Here is a 15,870-nt window from a genome sequence, read left to right as displayed (position 1 = left end):
GGGGGGGGGGGGGGGGGGGGGGGGGGGGGGGGGGGGGGGGGGGGGGGGGGGGGGGGGGGGGGGGGGGGGGGGGGGGGGGGGGGGGGGGGGGGGGGGGGGGGGGGGGGGGGGGGGGGGGGGGGGGGGGGGGGGGGGGGGGGCTGCAGCACGCTGTTACGAAATTCTATTGAGCTTCCAAGAGTATGTGTGTAACAACCTACATATGCATGTACGTATGCATGTACGTGGGGACCGGTCGTCGTCGAACTAGGGTCAGACAACTCGATGAAGATCTATAGGGAAACATGTTGGTGGACGAGGAGGATGCAGGAAACTCGTTTCGCGGAACTGAAATTGCAGTCGAACCCCTGCCCGGGAAGTTCTTGACAGAAAAAGATCGAGTTTCCAACTGTCTACGCGTTGGTCTCCCACTCTTTCTCTTTCGTGCGAGCTTTTCGTCGATTGCGCCATGTGCAACGGTATGTATGTAATATGTATAATCGTTCGTCGGAACATGTAACTACATGTGAGAACAACTTTTTCGTCGGATCAACTGTTAATTACGGTCTGCTGTACGTTAACATCATCTGTAATCTACAGAAAGAGACAGCGCTTCTTTAAGCTTAAGGCGAATTAAAATGTTCAGAACTTGTTAAAAAGGAACAGCTGAGCTTACTTCCTCTGTGACGGCTACTACAACTCAATTCTATTTGCGAGCATCGTCGACTCAAAACGCTACTCGGTTTGAAATAAAAAACAGAAATAAACATTAATAACGAATCGAATACGATTAAAAAGTCGCTGAATTGTGAACGAAATTTCAAAATCATGTCGGATTTACATTAAGGCTTAAAATCTTCCGGAGAAATCCATTTCGCGCAGTCTTCCCGGACAATTTCGATGTCTCCTCCTCGAAGATATCTCCAGACGATTCGTACGAATGGCGTCGATAGATCGAGCCCTTCGTCCTCGTCGTCGTCGAGAAGGAATCCGACGATTCCTTCTCAAGTCCGTGGAGCGAATTTTCAAATCGGGGACAGGCAGGCAAGAAAAAAGAAGAAAAAAGAAAAGTGAAGGAGATCGAAAGAGGGAGGGCGAACGAAAAGTCGAGCTGTCGATCCCGATGAATGGGACAAGCGGTGCCTGGCAAATTCCGTATCTGAGAAATAAATGGATACGGTAACATAATCTCGTTCGCTTACGGGAGGATCCGCCGCCAGACAGCCAGAAGTATTGAACATTTTTTACTATCGGTTCGAGCGGGCGTGTGTCCAGAAAACGAGTGATTTTTTAGTCTTCTATCTCTCGCTTTCATCTTGTTCCTATTTCTTATGATAGTTCATTTATGGATCAGTTAATTATTATGAAAAGAATTACCAAATCTAAAGGACTTGGTCGAAAACGAAAATTATTTAAAAATAGACTCTGTTATAAGTTTTATATATAATAATAATAGAAAATGTTGTCATCATATTCTTAATACTCACAAAGAGCGATCCGCATATAATAACTTTTACACGTACGTAATTTTAAGGGATGATGAAGTTAACTGGGTATCAGAGAGGGATCGAAAAATCGATAATACCTTCAAAGGAGATTATTCTAGACTTATGCTTCCGGCAACGCGAATTTACCAAGGACATCATAAAGGATTCATGAACGTCGAATGGGAGGCTACTGTCTTCGAGGATTGTTGACTTTCGTGAACGTGGATTGGTTGCCGAGCAACCAAGCCAAAGAGGATGCCGAAGCTCAAGACTTCTTCGCCGTATGCGTTCACTTACCTGTAACAAACAAAAGAAGTTCTCCGTTAGTCAAAAATATGTGTTTACGGGGCTGAATTTTCATCCTTATATAAGATTTACCTTATATATGAATAAATGTCTTTGAATTTAATGCAGTTTATAATTCTGTCTGACAGTCTGCACGTAAAGTGATACAGATTTATGAATTGTATATCTCTAGGATTAATATGCATATGAAAAATTCAGTTGAATATCTTATACACATACTAGCGTGCTTACAAGGTGGACACGATATTGAATCTCCGTTCTTATATAAAGCATTGGATCTTCTGTCGATAATCGAACACTAATGAATACAGGACGCCTTATATATCGTAAAAGATGAACTTTCGTTGGATAAAAACGGATATCGATAAAAAAATACCGATTTCATCCGAGCTAGGGATGCCAATAAAATCCTCGCCGCGAAATCACGAACGAAGTAGCTCGTTTATTTTCCTCTCGATGAGAGAATCGCCGGGAGCTGGGTCAACAAGCGGCCGGAAATGCGTCGCGGCGGGAAGCAAGGCGAACGATCGAGGAAAATGAAATCCAGAGACCAGCGAGCCTCCCCAATTCGTTTGCTTGCATTTCTGTTTGCCGTCAAAAGCGACTCAAAAATCTCTTTGTAGGAAAAATCTATTTCATAAATACGCTTTTCTGTTTTGAAGAATTTTTCTGGTAAAAAATGTGGAACTTTATGGCTTTGAATATTTTCGGCTATGAAGTTGGTAGTTTTGGATCTTAAGATAACGCTTCTACAGAATAATTGGTGGGATTGATACACAGCTGAATTAAAATTATACTAATTTCTAATCTCTTAATCCGCAATGTACCAACAACCAAAAAGAACATTTAGTTTCTCAAGGAAACCAAAAGGTCGAATCTACTGAAACCGCGATTCCCTCTTTCTTACTTTGAGCAGCGAAAGGAGCGTAGGTATCGTGCGAAAAAATGTTGGCTGAGGGTGCAACGGAAGGGTACGATTGCAAAGAGGTAAATCGAAAATTAACTGGAAAAGACCGCAGGTATCATGTACAGAAGGCGACTCCCGTGCGAGTTTTAAGGGTCAACGAGATATTGAGGCTCCTTCGAGCGAAATGAAATTAAATCACTGAGCTGCCTTTGGGCAAAGAAAGATAGAAAGCAAGAAGAAGGAGAAGAACACGCCCGGATTCAAATGAGATACTTTCGGTTGAAAAGGAAAAGAGTCGGATCTTATTGGATGCTAGGCATCAAGCCAACCACTCGTGGAAACGCGGTGAGAAATAAACAGATCTCGGAAATTTTATCAATCGGAACCAACATCTGGTTCGTTTCCCTCGTTAACACGTATATGTAAATATGTAAGCGTTACATAATTTAAAAAATGTTATGGTAGCTACTTAGAAGAAGTACAAAATATATTTGAATCTAAAATCTGAATCATCATACTTTGCACTGAATCAATGTGATATAAAAAAAACTTTTTATTATGTAGCTAAGTCTGAAAAATGTGAACGAACCATAAATAACGATGACGAACTTAGAATCTGAAGCTTTATTGACGCGTCGCATCATCGTCGAGGCAGAGGGTTTAAAACGGCGATCTATGAAACGGAAACGTGACGAAGAGGTCGAGAGAACGAGAAAGCTGAAAAGTGGCGGACGCTGTTGATAAGAAAGTAAGGACTGCGGCGTACGTCGGAAAGAGGCGAAGTCGAAAATAAACCGGACGCCGAAGCGATACGTGGGTCACAAGGGGAAAAATAAGAAGTGGAGCTGGAAGAGGAAGAAGAGACAGAGAGGCCAAGTGGTCTGGCGGAAGGAGTGTTACTACATAACGCGCTGGCCTCTCCTTCCCTCTCCGTGTACTTTTCTGGAACGAGGAACCGTTGCGCTGATAAGATATTGAGGTTCCCAAGAGTGGCTTCCGGTGCTAGCTCATCTGCGACGGTACACCACGAGGCACGGGCTCGAGAGCCGTCGTGAATGGGAGACGCGAGCCAAAGGAGAGGATGAAGGGATTCGGGATCGTGCGAGCCACTTTTGTCGAATGGAAAAGCTAACTGGAGATAGGGATATAAGGATCGCGGAAGATAGGAAGGAGGAGGAACTGAAAGGTTTTCGAAGAAGATTGAAGGGCCAAGGGTTGTTAACATTTCATACAAATACAATAAGCAAAACCATAGAAAAAGAGAGTACGATTGCAGAACTATATAATACATTGGAAATGTTGTTAAAAAACTTGAAGTGTGAATAAAAAAGACGAGAAATGTCACCGAGGTTAATTTTTCACTTCCGCAGGTAACCTTCAGGGAAAGCGTTAATTTTCGCGCGTGGCACGGAACGTGTTAACCGACTGGGTACTGACCACATCGTACGACTATTCAAATAGGGCATTGCGCGACGCACAGGTGTCCGGAAAAGAAAACTGGCGTTGGCCAAAATTGTAAGCGAGCAGAGCGGAACGAGTAGTAATTTTGTTTCAGTCTGGCTCGAAATTCCTGGGCGGTTCGCGGCAACGACGAGCCGTGGCTACGTATTTCCGGAATGTGGCGAAAGACGAACCGAACGAGATGCGCAAACGGGACAGACAAGAGCTGTGAGTCGAAAGAACACCACAGGAGCAACTCGGCTTGGAAATAAACCCGGAAAGCTCGGTTGAACTGCACGCGGAACGCTTTTCTGTCTGACTTTAAACCGCCTCGGGTGCTGGACGGAGCTATCGAGCAGCAAACCAACCCCATCTTTATTTTTGAGGGCCACTGAGCGAAATGGCTGGAACCAGGCTTAAATAGCGGACGAAAAGGTTCCCAAGCACCATTCCCTCACTATTTTCAGACTCAAAGTATGTTATGTATGCGTTCCCGCAATCTCTGTGTGCAGTTTGTAGTATCAAGGGAATGAAACGACTTTGTGCCATCAAATTAAGTTATACGTACACATTGCACAATACATTGTAAAAAAAAAGTAACAAATCTGTCTTTTTTTCAATGTTTAATTTCTAGTTGACATTACTAGATTTTGACATAATTTTGACGTTCTAAAATAAAAACAATTTTAACGGGGAAATTGCATAGGACTTTATTTATAGCTAATAACTAGAGCTACAAACTTTGTATGAAACGTTTCTCGCTAGCATCGATAGTTAACGAGTTTTTGACAAAAAACGAAAAAAACAGTTTATTGCAAAATATTCGCTAATTATTGACGCTAGAATTGACGAAACTTGTAGCTTTTGATGGCGCCTATCGCTTTTGTTTCAAACACTTTTCGCTAGTGGTAATAGGTAAGCAGTTATTGGCAATAAACGAACATTTCGCAAAACCTGCAGGAATACCGTTTAACAAAATACAAGAAAAATTAAATTTTTTTTCTCGAAATTTCGGAAAATACTTTGAATAAAAATTGTAAGTACTGCTATTACCTTCAAAAAAGGTCATATACAATTTTCTTCTATCTCGAATACTTCTGAAGTAATCGATTAATTAGTTCATCCACCGTAAATTATTCTTTAACGAGTGGAGTTAGAAGGAAATTGCATACGACTTCTTTTTGTATCTGACAATTACAGCTACATACATTATGAAATTCAATTCATCTACACTATTATCACAAAAGTAACACAGAAAATCAGTTGTAAACGTGTAGAACAATAAGAGAACAAAATTAATTCTCCATGACGCTCCTATTTAAAAAGTAGCGCGAGCTCGTTGCTCTCTAACCGAGGCCATTAATCGTTGTTCTCGAACACAAAACGAGGCCAACAGGCGTGCCGCTCGAACTGGAGAAGCTGTACGCGCGACGATAAGCCAGTAGCCAGGCGGGATTATGGTAACGGAAAAAATTTTCCTCAGCGATTTCTTTAATCAATTCGACCGGTCGATAGCCTCGATTAATCGCCAAGAAAAGGCCAATAGGGAAAAATTGACAGGAATCTAAATGAAGAGCGCAAATGGACGGAATCCCTTGAAATAAAGCTCGGTCGACTTGAGCTCGCGTTCAGAAATTAATTCTCGGGTTCATTAAAGTAATTAAAACCGGCGGTGGTTGGTAGGTGGCACGGTGACGACTGAGGAAAAGACAACGAATAGAAGATCAGAAACTGTAATGAAGGCGGCTCGCCGAAGGATCGGAGACGAGTTAGAAAGGTATAAAGCACACCTGAGATGCTTTGATTAAATTGGGTGGGTCAGAAGTAAAAATCACGAGAGAAAAAAATTTCCTATTTCTCTCACTCAATATTTCATTTGTTAAGACAGTTTTAAACATGAAAGTGTAACTTAACACATTTTATAAATTGTTTCTTAATATTCTACGAATGTCAAATTTTCTATAAGAAATGTACAAAAATTTGAAAGAAATAAATGGGTTTCTGAAGGATCTTTGCAAATCAATTAAATAGTGAATACTAATTTCTATATTTGTAAACAGTTATTTAAATACAATAAATTCTCTGTGATATTTAATAATAGTGACATGATGAATTGTTACACATTAGTTTTTAAATATTTGACAATTTCTCTAAAGTAAAAAATAGAATTAAGGAAGGAGGGGGATGAAAATTTTCTAGGCATTGGCATACTTAATAAACCCCTCGGATTCTTTTGTTCGAGACGACGAAGGTGGTTGAAACTGGGTCGCGGACCTTAGGCCGAGTTAATAACGCGGAAGAGGCAGAAGGATGAGGTCGCCGGGTTGCGAAGGGATCGTGACGAGGTGGCTGGCCGGTTGGCGTGGCCATTGGCTCGACCTCGGAATTTGCATACCGCATTATGTACAGAACCGCGTATATGCATGTATATGTATGCATATATGCAGGTTGTGCAATGGGAAAATAGACGAGCCGGAGGGCGGCCTGTCAAAGCTGCAACTTTTTCTTTCCCGTTCCACCCCGTTCCGCTTCGCTTCGGATCTGGATTTCCCGCCGCGTCGAGTCGCGTCGCGCAACCGGGAATACCCCGGAGAATATTTAATTAATGGAAAGTTCCGCGGCGCGACGGAAAAGAGTAGAAAATGTATTCGACGATCAAACGCTCGTGGAATTTTCACTCGGAGCAGTGAATCTACGGACTGTTTACCGATGAACTATTGATCCAGAAATTCTGTACGCGTGTCAGAGTAATCGAGAATGTTTTTTTGATTTGGAAATTAAAATTTGAGTTGCGTGTAATTAATTTCGATCTCCTCTTCAATGTGATACCCTCAATAATTAATACTTGATCGACAGTATTTACAAATACGTGTTTATGTAATTACAAATTGTATAATAATTTTGATTTTCTCTTAAATGTGATGTCGGCAATAATTAATATTTGGCCCATAGTATTTACAAATATGTAATTAATTTAAATTAATAAATCTGTAAACACTCATGCAAAAAAAATATGCAACTGCAAATGAAAGATTGAAAATGCACAAGAACAAGAGGTTAAATTTTCTCCAATAGAATCTTTTATGTATCTGATAGATCGAATGCAATACAACGCTGTCATTAATTTATAATGTACTTGCTTTTATTTGTAAGTATCTACTCATCGTGAACCAGCTTACAAACATTCAAAGCACGATTGTTTCTCTTTCAACTCGTTCGTGGACAACTACATTCACTCGCGAATTTACTCTCCGTTTCACATAACAATTATATGCTATCTCCGATAATTATGGAAACTGTCCGCCCTCTCATTATTTCCTTGATGCAACGAATCGTTGAAAATTAATTGTAACTTACTAATTATTAAATATATCGATGTCATCAAAGCTTATTGTTAACTCAAATATTTGAAACCTGGTACAATTGTCGATACGTTCATTGAGTACGAAGAACCGAGTTACAGAACTTTGATTACGTTTTCAACTGCTCAAGATGGAAGATATGAATTCCTTCGAGCCGTATGGAACTATTTCAATTATATGACATGAGCTCGTATTTATGATCTTATGATGATGAAAATGAGTTTATATTATGACAAATTTCGCAGAATATATCCGTCATTTGATGCACATCAGTTAATTTGTACGAGTGAATATTTTCAGAGGAATGCAGAGTTATTTACGAAGCTCGCTTTTTTGCAAGCTTAATGAAGAAGAAAGCCCTTGGGTTTATACAATAAAATTAAAGTTACAGTAAAAAGTAGAGTTACAATATAAACCAGTACGATGTTTCATCGATATAAAAATTGCGAACGAGATATCTGACAATGAGCCTCGTTTGCCGAGGGCTGGCATGGCGTGGCACGGGGTGGTACCAGTTGGTGTGGCATTTTCGACGGAGAGGCGACCATGCATTTATCGCTGGCCTTCGGCACTTTAGATTACTGGTGGCTTCGGCAGTTTCCAAGATAGATAGCTCCAATGAGACCGTGGACTGAGAATGAGACATCGCGCATCGTGTTGCACCCACGGCAATCTCCGGCCCGGCTACACAGATAGAGACGCGACCCGCAAGAATTTCCGCCGACGTCGTTTCCGTTCTCCACCACGACCTTCGAATCTACCACGGCACACGTGCGCTCGTTATCGCGTACGCTTCCCGAATTTGAAACGGGGTTCTCTTTCATATCGGTAAACCGATACTATTCATTAGTGAATCTTTTGGAGATTCATAGCATACAATATATACACGTTGCCATGCTAGTTTAACAAAGTATGATATAGGGAGTTCTCTGATCAATATGTAAGGATTCACAATTTCTTGCACATTTCCATTCATTATTGCAGGTATGTAGCCATAGTAAAAATACTGAGTTTGTATCTCCAAGATTTTATAGGTATAAACAACTAATTTCATATTGCTCTGGCTAGTAAGGTATTAAAAGCAAAGAAAAATAAAGTGCAACTAATTAAACGTGTCATAAAAATGTACGTATTAAAAAAAAAATGTTAGACGTAATATGTGAAACGCCCCATTTTCAATATGAGTAACGTAACCATTTCTTGATACAAGTGATAATTTAAAAATCTTAAATCTTGGCTGGATTTTAAAATCTGATCGCTGCACGGTAAGTAATCGGTTCGTAGCGAACGAAAAAGTCGACGGAACCCGATGGCGCGTTCTCGTCACGTTTTCGACTCATTGGACGGCTTCGTGGTCGATAACGAGAAAGATTTCCGGTTCGGGCCCATACCAACGGGGGTTTTTACGGATTGGCACGGGTTGCGGAGACGAAGCGAGGCACGACGGTCACTCTTGGCCACGAATTTCCGACGTTGATGCCGCTCGCTCGTTCCTCGAACCTCGTTTACCACTAGCATCGGCTGCCAAAGCTTTACTCTACTACCACGTTTCTGGATCCTCGCGGTCTGATAAAGAATCCTTATTCCGAGACAACCGATAGAAAACCGGCCCAGATTACCCAGGACGGAGTTATTCACGAAAAATTTGATTTCGAAAAGGTTCAAAAAGTTTTAAAAAGTTTTGGCTTCAGTTTCTCATTTGTACAAAAATTCCAAGGGCTTTGAGAGGTTCCATTTGAAAAAAGAATTATCTTTTATTTCGAGTATCACTACTCCCGAAAATAGTTGGTAGTACTGGAAATCGATACGGAAATACCAGCTTTTGTACGATGTAGAATTTTATTTGGCAACCAAAATTAAAACCATGAATTGAGATAGAACATGATGTAACAATTAGAAGTCTACAAAAAACTACATAAACGAGTTACGAAAAATTGACTTTCAAAAGGGTTTTCACGTCGGGCTAATCGTATACATGTTCTAGATTAAATTATTTCATTTAAAATTTAACACAATTATATAGTCTGGCGAACGAGTAAAATTTTTGACATATACAGAACATAAAACTGATCAATTTCTTTTTACCTGGTAGGCTCACCTCCATTGAAGCTTTATTGAGACACCCGGAAGCATTTAAAAAAGTGACAAAACCAAACGGAACAAGTTCTTGATACAAGAATTGAGGAAACGCGAAGAATCACGAATGGTGTCAGGTTAAGCTCGATACACATTCTTCACAACAAAGATGATCCCAGAGGGACGTAGTCGAATCCTACAACGGGATGAAACGTGTTCTCATTTTTGGCACGAGGTCATTCCTCACGCGATCACGAAATCCCGGGCTTCTTTTAGCCAACTCCGTATCCGGCTACGCAACCAGCCAGCCAGCCACCCCCGGTGATTCGAGATGAATCGGGCGTTGGCGGTCTTCCAGGGACACCCTTATCTGGGATACGTCGTTAAAAGGATTCACGAGTCTTCGGTCCGACAATAACAAGTTCGAGAGCTGCGAGGTAATATAGAAGCGATTCATCACGGTACAAGTGGCTCGTTCTTCGTGGAACAAAGCACGACGAAAAATTCGAAGCACGAAATGAATGATATACATGATTTTCAGAAAATATGAGCAAACCATTTACAATTCAATCAAAAATACCAGATACAAAATATCATTGGCTACAAGAAATAATAAGAATAACCTACTCCTCATGTATTGTACTGTTCATATTAGGTCTGTGTGTTCAATTTATATTAACGAAATTTTCGGGCTTATTGGCTGCCATAATTATGCGCAAATTCAATTACACTGTGAACCCGGATTACAGTAATTTGACATGATAATACTGCCTGTGCAATTGCGATATTCATAATTAGACAAATTAATTAAATCATTTTTTTTCGTAAACTTCGTTTGCGTAATTGCTAGCCGATCATCATAATTATAAAGCAGCAGTTCATTCATACCTATCCATTATACCATATCCATTCATATATTATTCATAGATTAACTTGTGCTTCAGTTTCACTTTCATTTTACGTAACGATAATTAAACCATAATCGTTATATGTGAAAATAAGACGTAAAATGAACCGCGATACTACATTAACAACGAAGATATTGTTGGACAAACACGCAGAAGACAAATATGGTATATAGTTTCTTTAGAATCTAGATGCAACACGCCAGAAAAAAGGAAAACGATAAGGATCTCGAATACAATTTTTCCACAAACAAAATATGACGTTCAGAGAACTTCCGAATCTTGTTCTTGCATCTACTAAAAAAGTTTCTTCAGCTACAAACTATCGGGCTCCTCTCCCTCCGTTGATACATACGCCGAGCTGTGTGTGAACGAGAAAGAGAAAAGATTTTTAGTCCAACAGCGACAAAGCCTCCCCCGAATTTTCGAAGGAATCGGGGGTTGGCAGTGCGCCAGAAATACCTTATCTGGTCGCGCACTTTGGTCGAGAGTCTCGACACAGAAGACTTTAAAGATACTGCCAATTACCCGAGGAGGGAAGGCTAGAAGCATAGCTCTGGTTTGACGGAAGCGTTAACCTGAACAGAAATTCTTGATTTTCGGAGAGATATAAAACTTCGACTCGGATCGGAAAAGAGAGAAAAAAAAATAGTAGAAGCAAACTTGTTGTATACACTGTTTACCACATCATTTAAACCTCTATTTCCAAAAAAATGTTGGATAAACAAAATGTCTTACGAAGAAATATAAAATAAATTAGAGAGAAGAGAATAAAAAATTGTAGTAATAATTATAAAAGTAAAAGATTCACTTAAATATTGAATAGTGGAATCTAACATTGAAATCAAATAGAATGGATGTTGCAGTCGGGAAATTGAGTTTCCGGAAAGATTTTCGAAGAGACATAAGAAGCCCTGGCAATTACCAGCTCGAAGGGGATCAAGAAGCTTCTTCTGTACTGGAAAAGGTGTTAACTTTCAAGGAAGGTGTCTTCCTATATCGAGTGACTTCAACGGAGCTAGATTAGTTCTCCTCGTGGCACCAGAATACCTTGTATCGCTTGTGCGTGACGAGAGAAGCTCGAAAACGAGTAGAGAAAAACGCCTCAGACAATGACGACGAATTCCGAGCTTCGCCGATGACCGGGATTATTCTTCCTTACTCCGTCGCGTCGGGCAATATCCAGGAATGGAAGAAAAGTAACGAAGTTCAATAGAATACTGATACTAAGATAAAATTCGTTATTACTAATTAACATTGCTTTATGACCCCACGATTCCAATCTTTGAACGAAAGAAGTGAATTTCAAATGATTAAAAAAAAATCAATTCTTCGAAGAATTCCAATGAGTCAGAGAACGTACGAACGTATTAAAAGGAAAAATAATAAATCCTGTTCCCTCTATATAGAACTTCTCTAGAATAAAACGTTAAATCGCGAACAAAAAGCAACTGATCATCCGAAAACTTTCCAGCGAAATAGACCAGACATAAAACAGCCGAAAATTCCTGGGGACGACGTAAATCTCCCGAAGGCAGTCCCAATTATTAGAAATTCAGATCCCAGCCCGAAAGGTAACAGTTTTCACCGAATGTTTTCCGAGCAGCCGGGAAACAGGAACTGATTCGCCTGATTTATACGACTAATACAGCCATTAGGAGAGATTTATCGCGTCGAAAAAGCGTCGCGGTATAATATTTACGTTTCCGGCCTATCTAACACCTTCAAACGCACACACACACATACGTACGTACAGCGGGGTCAAGTGGTGAAAACGAAGAGTTGGAAACGTAAGTTGGAAAATAAACGAAAAGGAGGGAGAGAAAAGGAGGACAGAGGGTGCCTGCGGCCGCGCACCACTTTTTGCTCGTTCATTCCTTCGTCCAGTGAGGAAAGAGAAAGTGCGATGAGAAGAAACGGGACCACCATCGCGTCGGATAAAACGGGAATGATCCTCTTTGTGTCCCGCGGAGATAAAGAAAGGCGCGGCTTTCAGCGATCGTTAATTCGACGACTTTTCCCGTGACCGATCAGGAACCAATGTTTTCATGGGATTTACCAACTCGATCCCGTACCGATCTCTTACAGCTGGCTATCGTTGATCATCTTAATCCGATTCCAACTCGCTTATGTGACTCAAGCTTTCCTTTTAGTAGTATGAACTCGTTTAAATCCAATTCAAAATATGTCCTCTCAATTTGTAAATATATGAACGCGTTTTACCTCAATTCTATTTTGATAAGAATAATGCTGTACAAACTTCGTGTAATTTAATTTTGTTCTTGTTCTTTATTCTTGTTTAATTGTGGATTAATTTGATACGAATACATCACGCATCTATTTTATTCTGCTCGAACACATTTCGATTAAATAACCACACTAATGAGAACGAAGTGTAACGCGTACTTCATAATTATTGATGCGCAAATTGCAATAGTCAATTCATTCAATGAATATTGTTTGATTTCGCGGCTACGGTTCGAAGTGGTTTCGGTTTGAGGTTTTGTGTTTATATGGTAATTTAGCTTTTGTCTTTTACACAATTTGTGTTTTTATCAGCGGACAGTTAAAATTGGTAATTGGTAACGAGTAAATGTTTTACCTTCGGAAATACGCAGGCATACGTATCGATACCACGTGTACACATATACTATGTATCCGTGCATGTTATCTCCTCGTGCAGAAATAAATTGAAATTGTAAAACACGTGTTTTTACAGAGGACAGCTCGTTTTCGAATGAGAAACTAATGAATATTATCTCTGAAAAATATAACAATTTTTATCAACCCTGGTTTTTCAAATTCGAATATACCACGAGAATGTATGTTACTATTAACATAAATAACCATTTAGTTATACGTCAATCATTCACAAAAATACAAATTTGTCTAAAGCATGAAACAAATACCCATTTGCTTTTTGATTGTACATTGTGAATCATTCATACGTGAAAACTCGGAAGAATCCTTTAAATCCGAGCTTATAGGACTTCCCTTCAATAAGTATTTGCATATATTTTAGCCTGCACGTAACATTTCATTTTCTTTTTCTGAACTCGTTTTTCAATTGCAACCGATATAGACACTGTAAATTTTTTTCGCTGTAACAAAGCCGGGTGTAGTTTCATCGGTTTCCAGAGGGGCTCCAATCTTGAAACATCGAGGCAGTCCAAATGCGCAATTTTCACGAGTATCGATTCTATCGCAATCAACCAGATTCGATTGAACAGACTTCCGTACGTTCTACTACCCATTTTTTTTCTCCAGTTGTACCAACTCCTTCAGGAACTCTGAAACGCAGTTACCTAATGCGAGAAGCATTCATCAAATCATGATCACCGTCAACAAGATTAAATAAAGCGATTGCGCCTCCCTTTCTGGAATATTACTATTTCTTACTTTGGATATAATCGTGAACAGCACGAAGACGAAAATTTTTAGTATTTGAAATTTTTCAATTAAAAACATCAACGCAAAGTATATTAATTTATACCATGAAAGGGAGTAGCAGCCAGGATAAGAGACGGAAATAATCATGAAATGAAAATCACTAGCCAAACGCGGAAGGAATAGTATCCACCCGCGTTCTTTCACATTTCCCCGGAGACAACAACCCGGGTGGATACTATTTCAAGACCACTTTCTTCGTTCAGTTGTTGAAAACGCGTATCAGAGATCGTGGGACATTTTGATAAAACGATTACGTAATATGATCAAAATTCAGACGATCTCGCATTTTCGCGAGAAACATTTTCATTCAGCAACGACATGATTTAAATGATAAGTTTTCAAATACTGTAAAATAGAATTAATAATTCTAAAATAAAACTAAATTGTTTTCTAGTTTGTCAATAAAAATGTTGTCAGGTTTTAAAAGTGCCCTATTTCATTACATTTATATCTGATTTTGCACAACACTACCTGTTTAAAGGCACGTATTACTCGTGCTGTTTTACGTGTACATGTCTGCTGGAGAGGTAGACATCGTTCAAAAACCGAAAATCGAGGTCGAGAGACACGGGAAGAGCATCGTCGATTAATTATTTAAGCTTGAGCATCGATGCAAACGATACCCGCCGCCCTCCTCAGCTCTCAGTCGCCTCGGACAGTGCACCAGCCGTTTCCCCTCGCGATTCGTTTAATTAGGTTAATTTAATTAAATTTCATCCCACTCTAATTAGTTGCGCAACATCCTCCACCAACGGAGTAATACTAAAGTAAGGAACTCTCTCTCACTCTTCCCCTAGTTGCGCGCCATTGTTGTTCTGCTGTGTAACCGACTCTCTCTCTCTCTCCTTCCCGCTTTTCTCACAGACAGAGGGGAAGTGAAAAGAGAGAAGCGTGGAAAAAGGAATAAAAAGGAGAGACAGAGAGCGAGAGAGAGAGAAAGACAGCCGTCGAAAATAAAAGACCTCGAGCGACTCGTAATTATCGAAAGCTTCGATTCCCTCGAGCTGGAAGGAGGGAGAACTGGGAGAGGGGAATTTTATGCGACAGATCGTTCGCAGAATTTTTAAGAACTCGCTCCACTTTACGAACGGACTTCCGCCAATCGGGATGCTGACTGAATTTTACAGTTTAGTCAGCTGAGGTCGTTCCAGTTTCCACCTGCTATATCTAGCTGCAGCTACTTACTGAGAAATTCTGGTTAATAAAAAGACTGATTTAACATTTTAATTCTTTGTATCATCAAACGTAAATATGTACTTTCTTGTACGAGGGCTTATTAAATTTTTTGTGTGAATCTAACAAAACGCCTACAAGTATTCGTTTCTATCATTTAATTAAGACAGAGACTAATAAAACTGAAATTACGTTGCTATTCTTTTTTTAAATACATTCATTCTTATATTGATTTTTATCAGACAAATAAAATTGGACAAAGTTGTGGGAACTTCACCAAGCGAAAATTAGAAACTGACATATCTTGATTTCATATCTAGAATACCCGCATAATTCTACGATAAAAAGAAACTTTCTATGCAAGCCGTCGTCGATTAAAAAGCCAGTAACAGTCGGTGAAGTATTCCTTTTATCGAAGGTAGCGACAAAAGAGGGATGGAACGAAAGGTAAGTTCGTCTGAGTGGTGGTTGGAAACCAGAGAATCCCGTTTCGCGTCCCCTTTCGGGATAACTAAGTCTTCCCTTCGCCTTCCAGACACCCCTAACCCGTCCCTGCCTTCCTAAACTTCCGTCTTTTTCACTTCCGGCGTTTTCAACTCTTATTACTATGTTTTTTACTTTATTTTATTATACCTCATAAATAATTGGGTTAAGTCTCAATTTAATGGATTAAATGGAAATTAATGGATGCTTAGACTAAAACTTATTTTGGGAATTCTCCCAATTTCAGTTAATAAATCTTGTACACTGACAGACAATAAGTACTTGAAGCAAAATACATTCTA

At 39.8% G+C, this 15,870-nt stretch overlaps 1 protein-coding gene across 1 annotated transcript in view; it reads right to left on the bottom strand.

Moving 5' to 3' along the window:
- Window positions 1-15,870, bottom strand: part of rho-6 (serine protease rhomboid 6) — a 101,050-nt gene that overhangs the window by 63,313 nt on the left and 21,867 nt on the right. The window lies entirely within an intron of this gene.

This window comes from Ceratina calcarata, unplaced genomic scaffold (genome assembly GCF_001652005.2).
Source record: "Ceratina calcarata isolate Rehan_Ccalc_2016 unplaced genomic scaffold, ASM165200v1 scaffold397.2, whole genome shotgun sequence".
Lineage (NCBI taxonomy): Eukaryota > Metazoa > Arthropoda > Insecta > Hymenoptera > Apidae > Ceratina > Ceratina calcarata.
The sequence above is the reverse complement of the archived record's forward strand: the minus strand, read 5'-3'. Positions and strand labels throughout refer to the sequence as shown.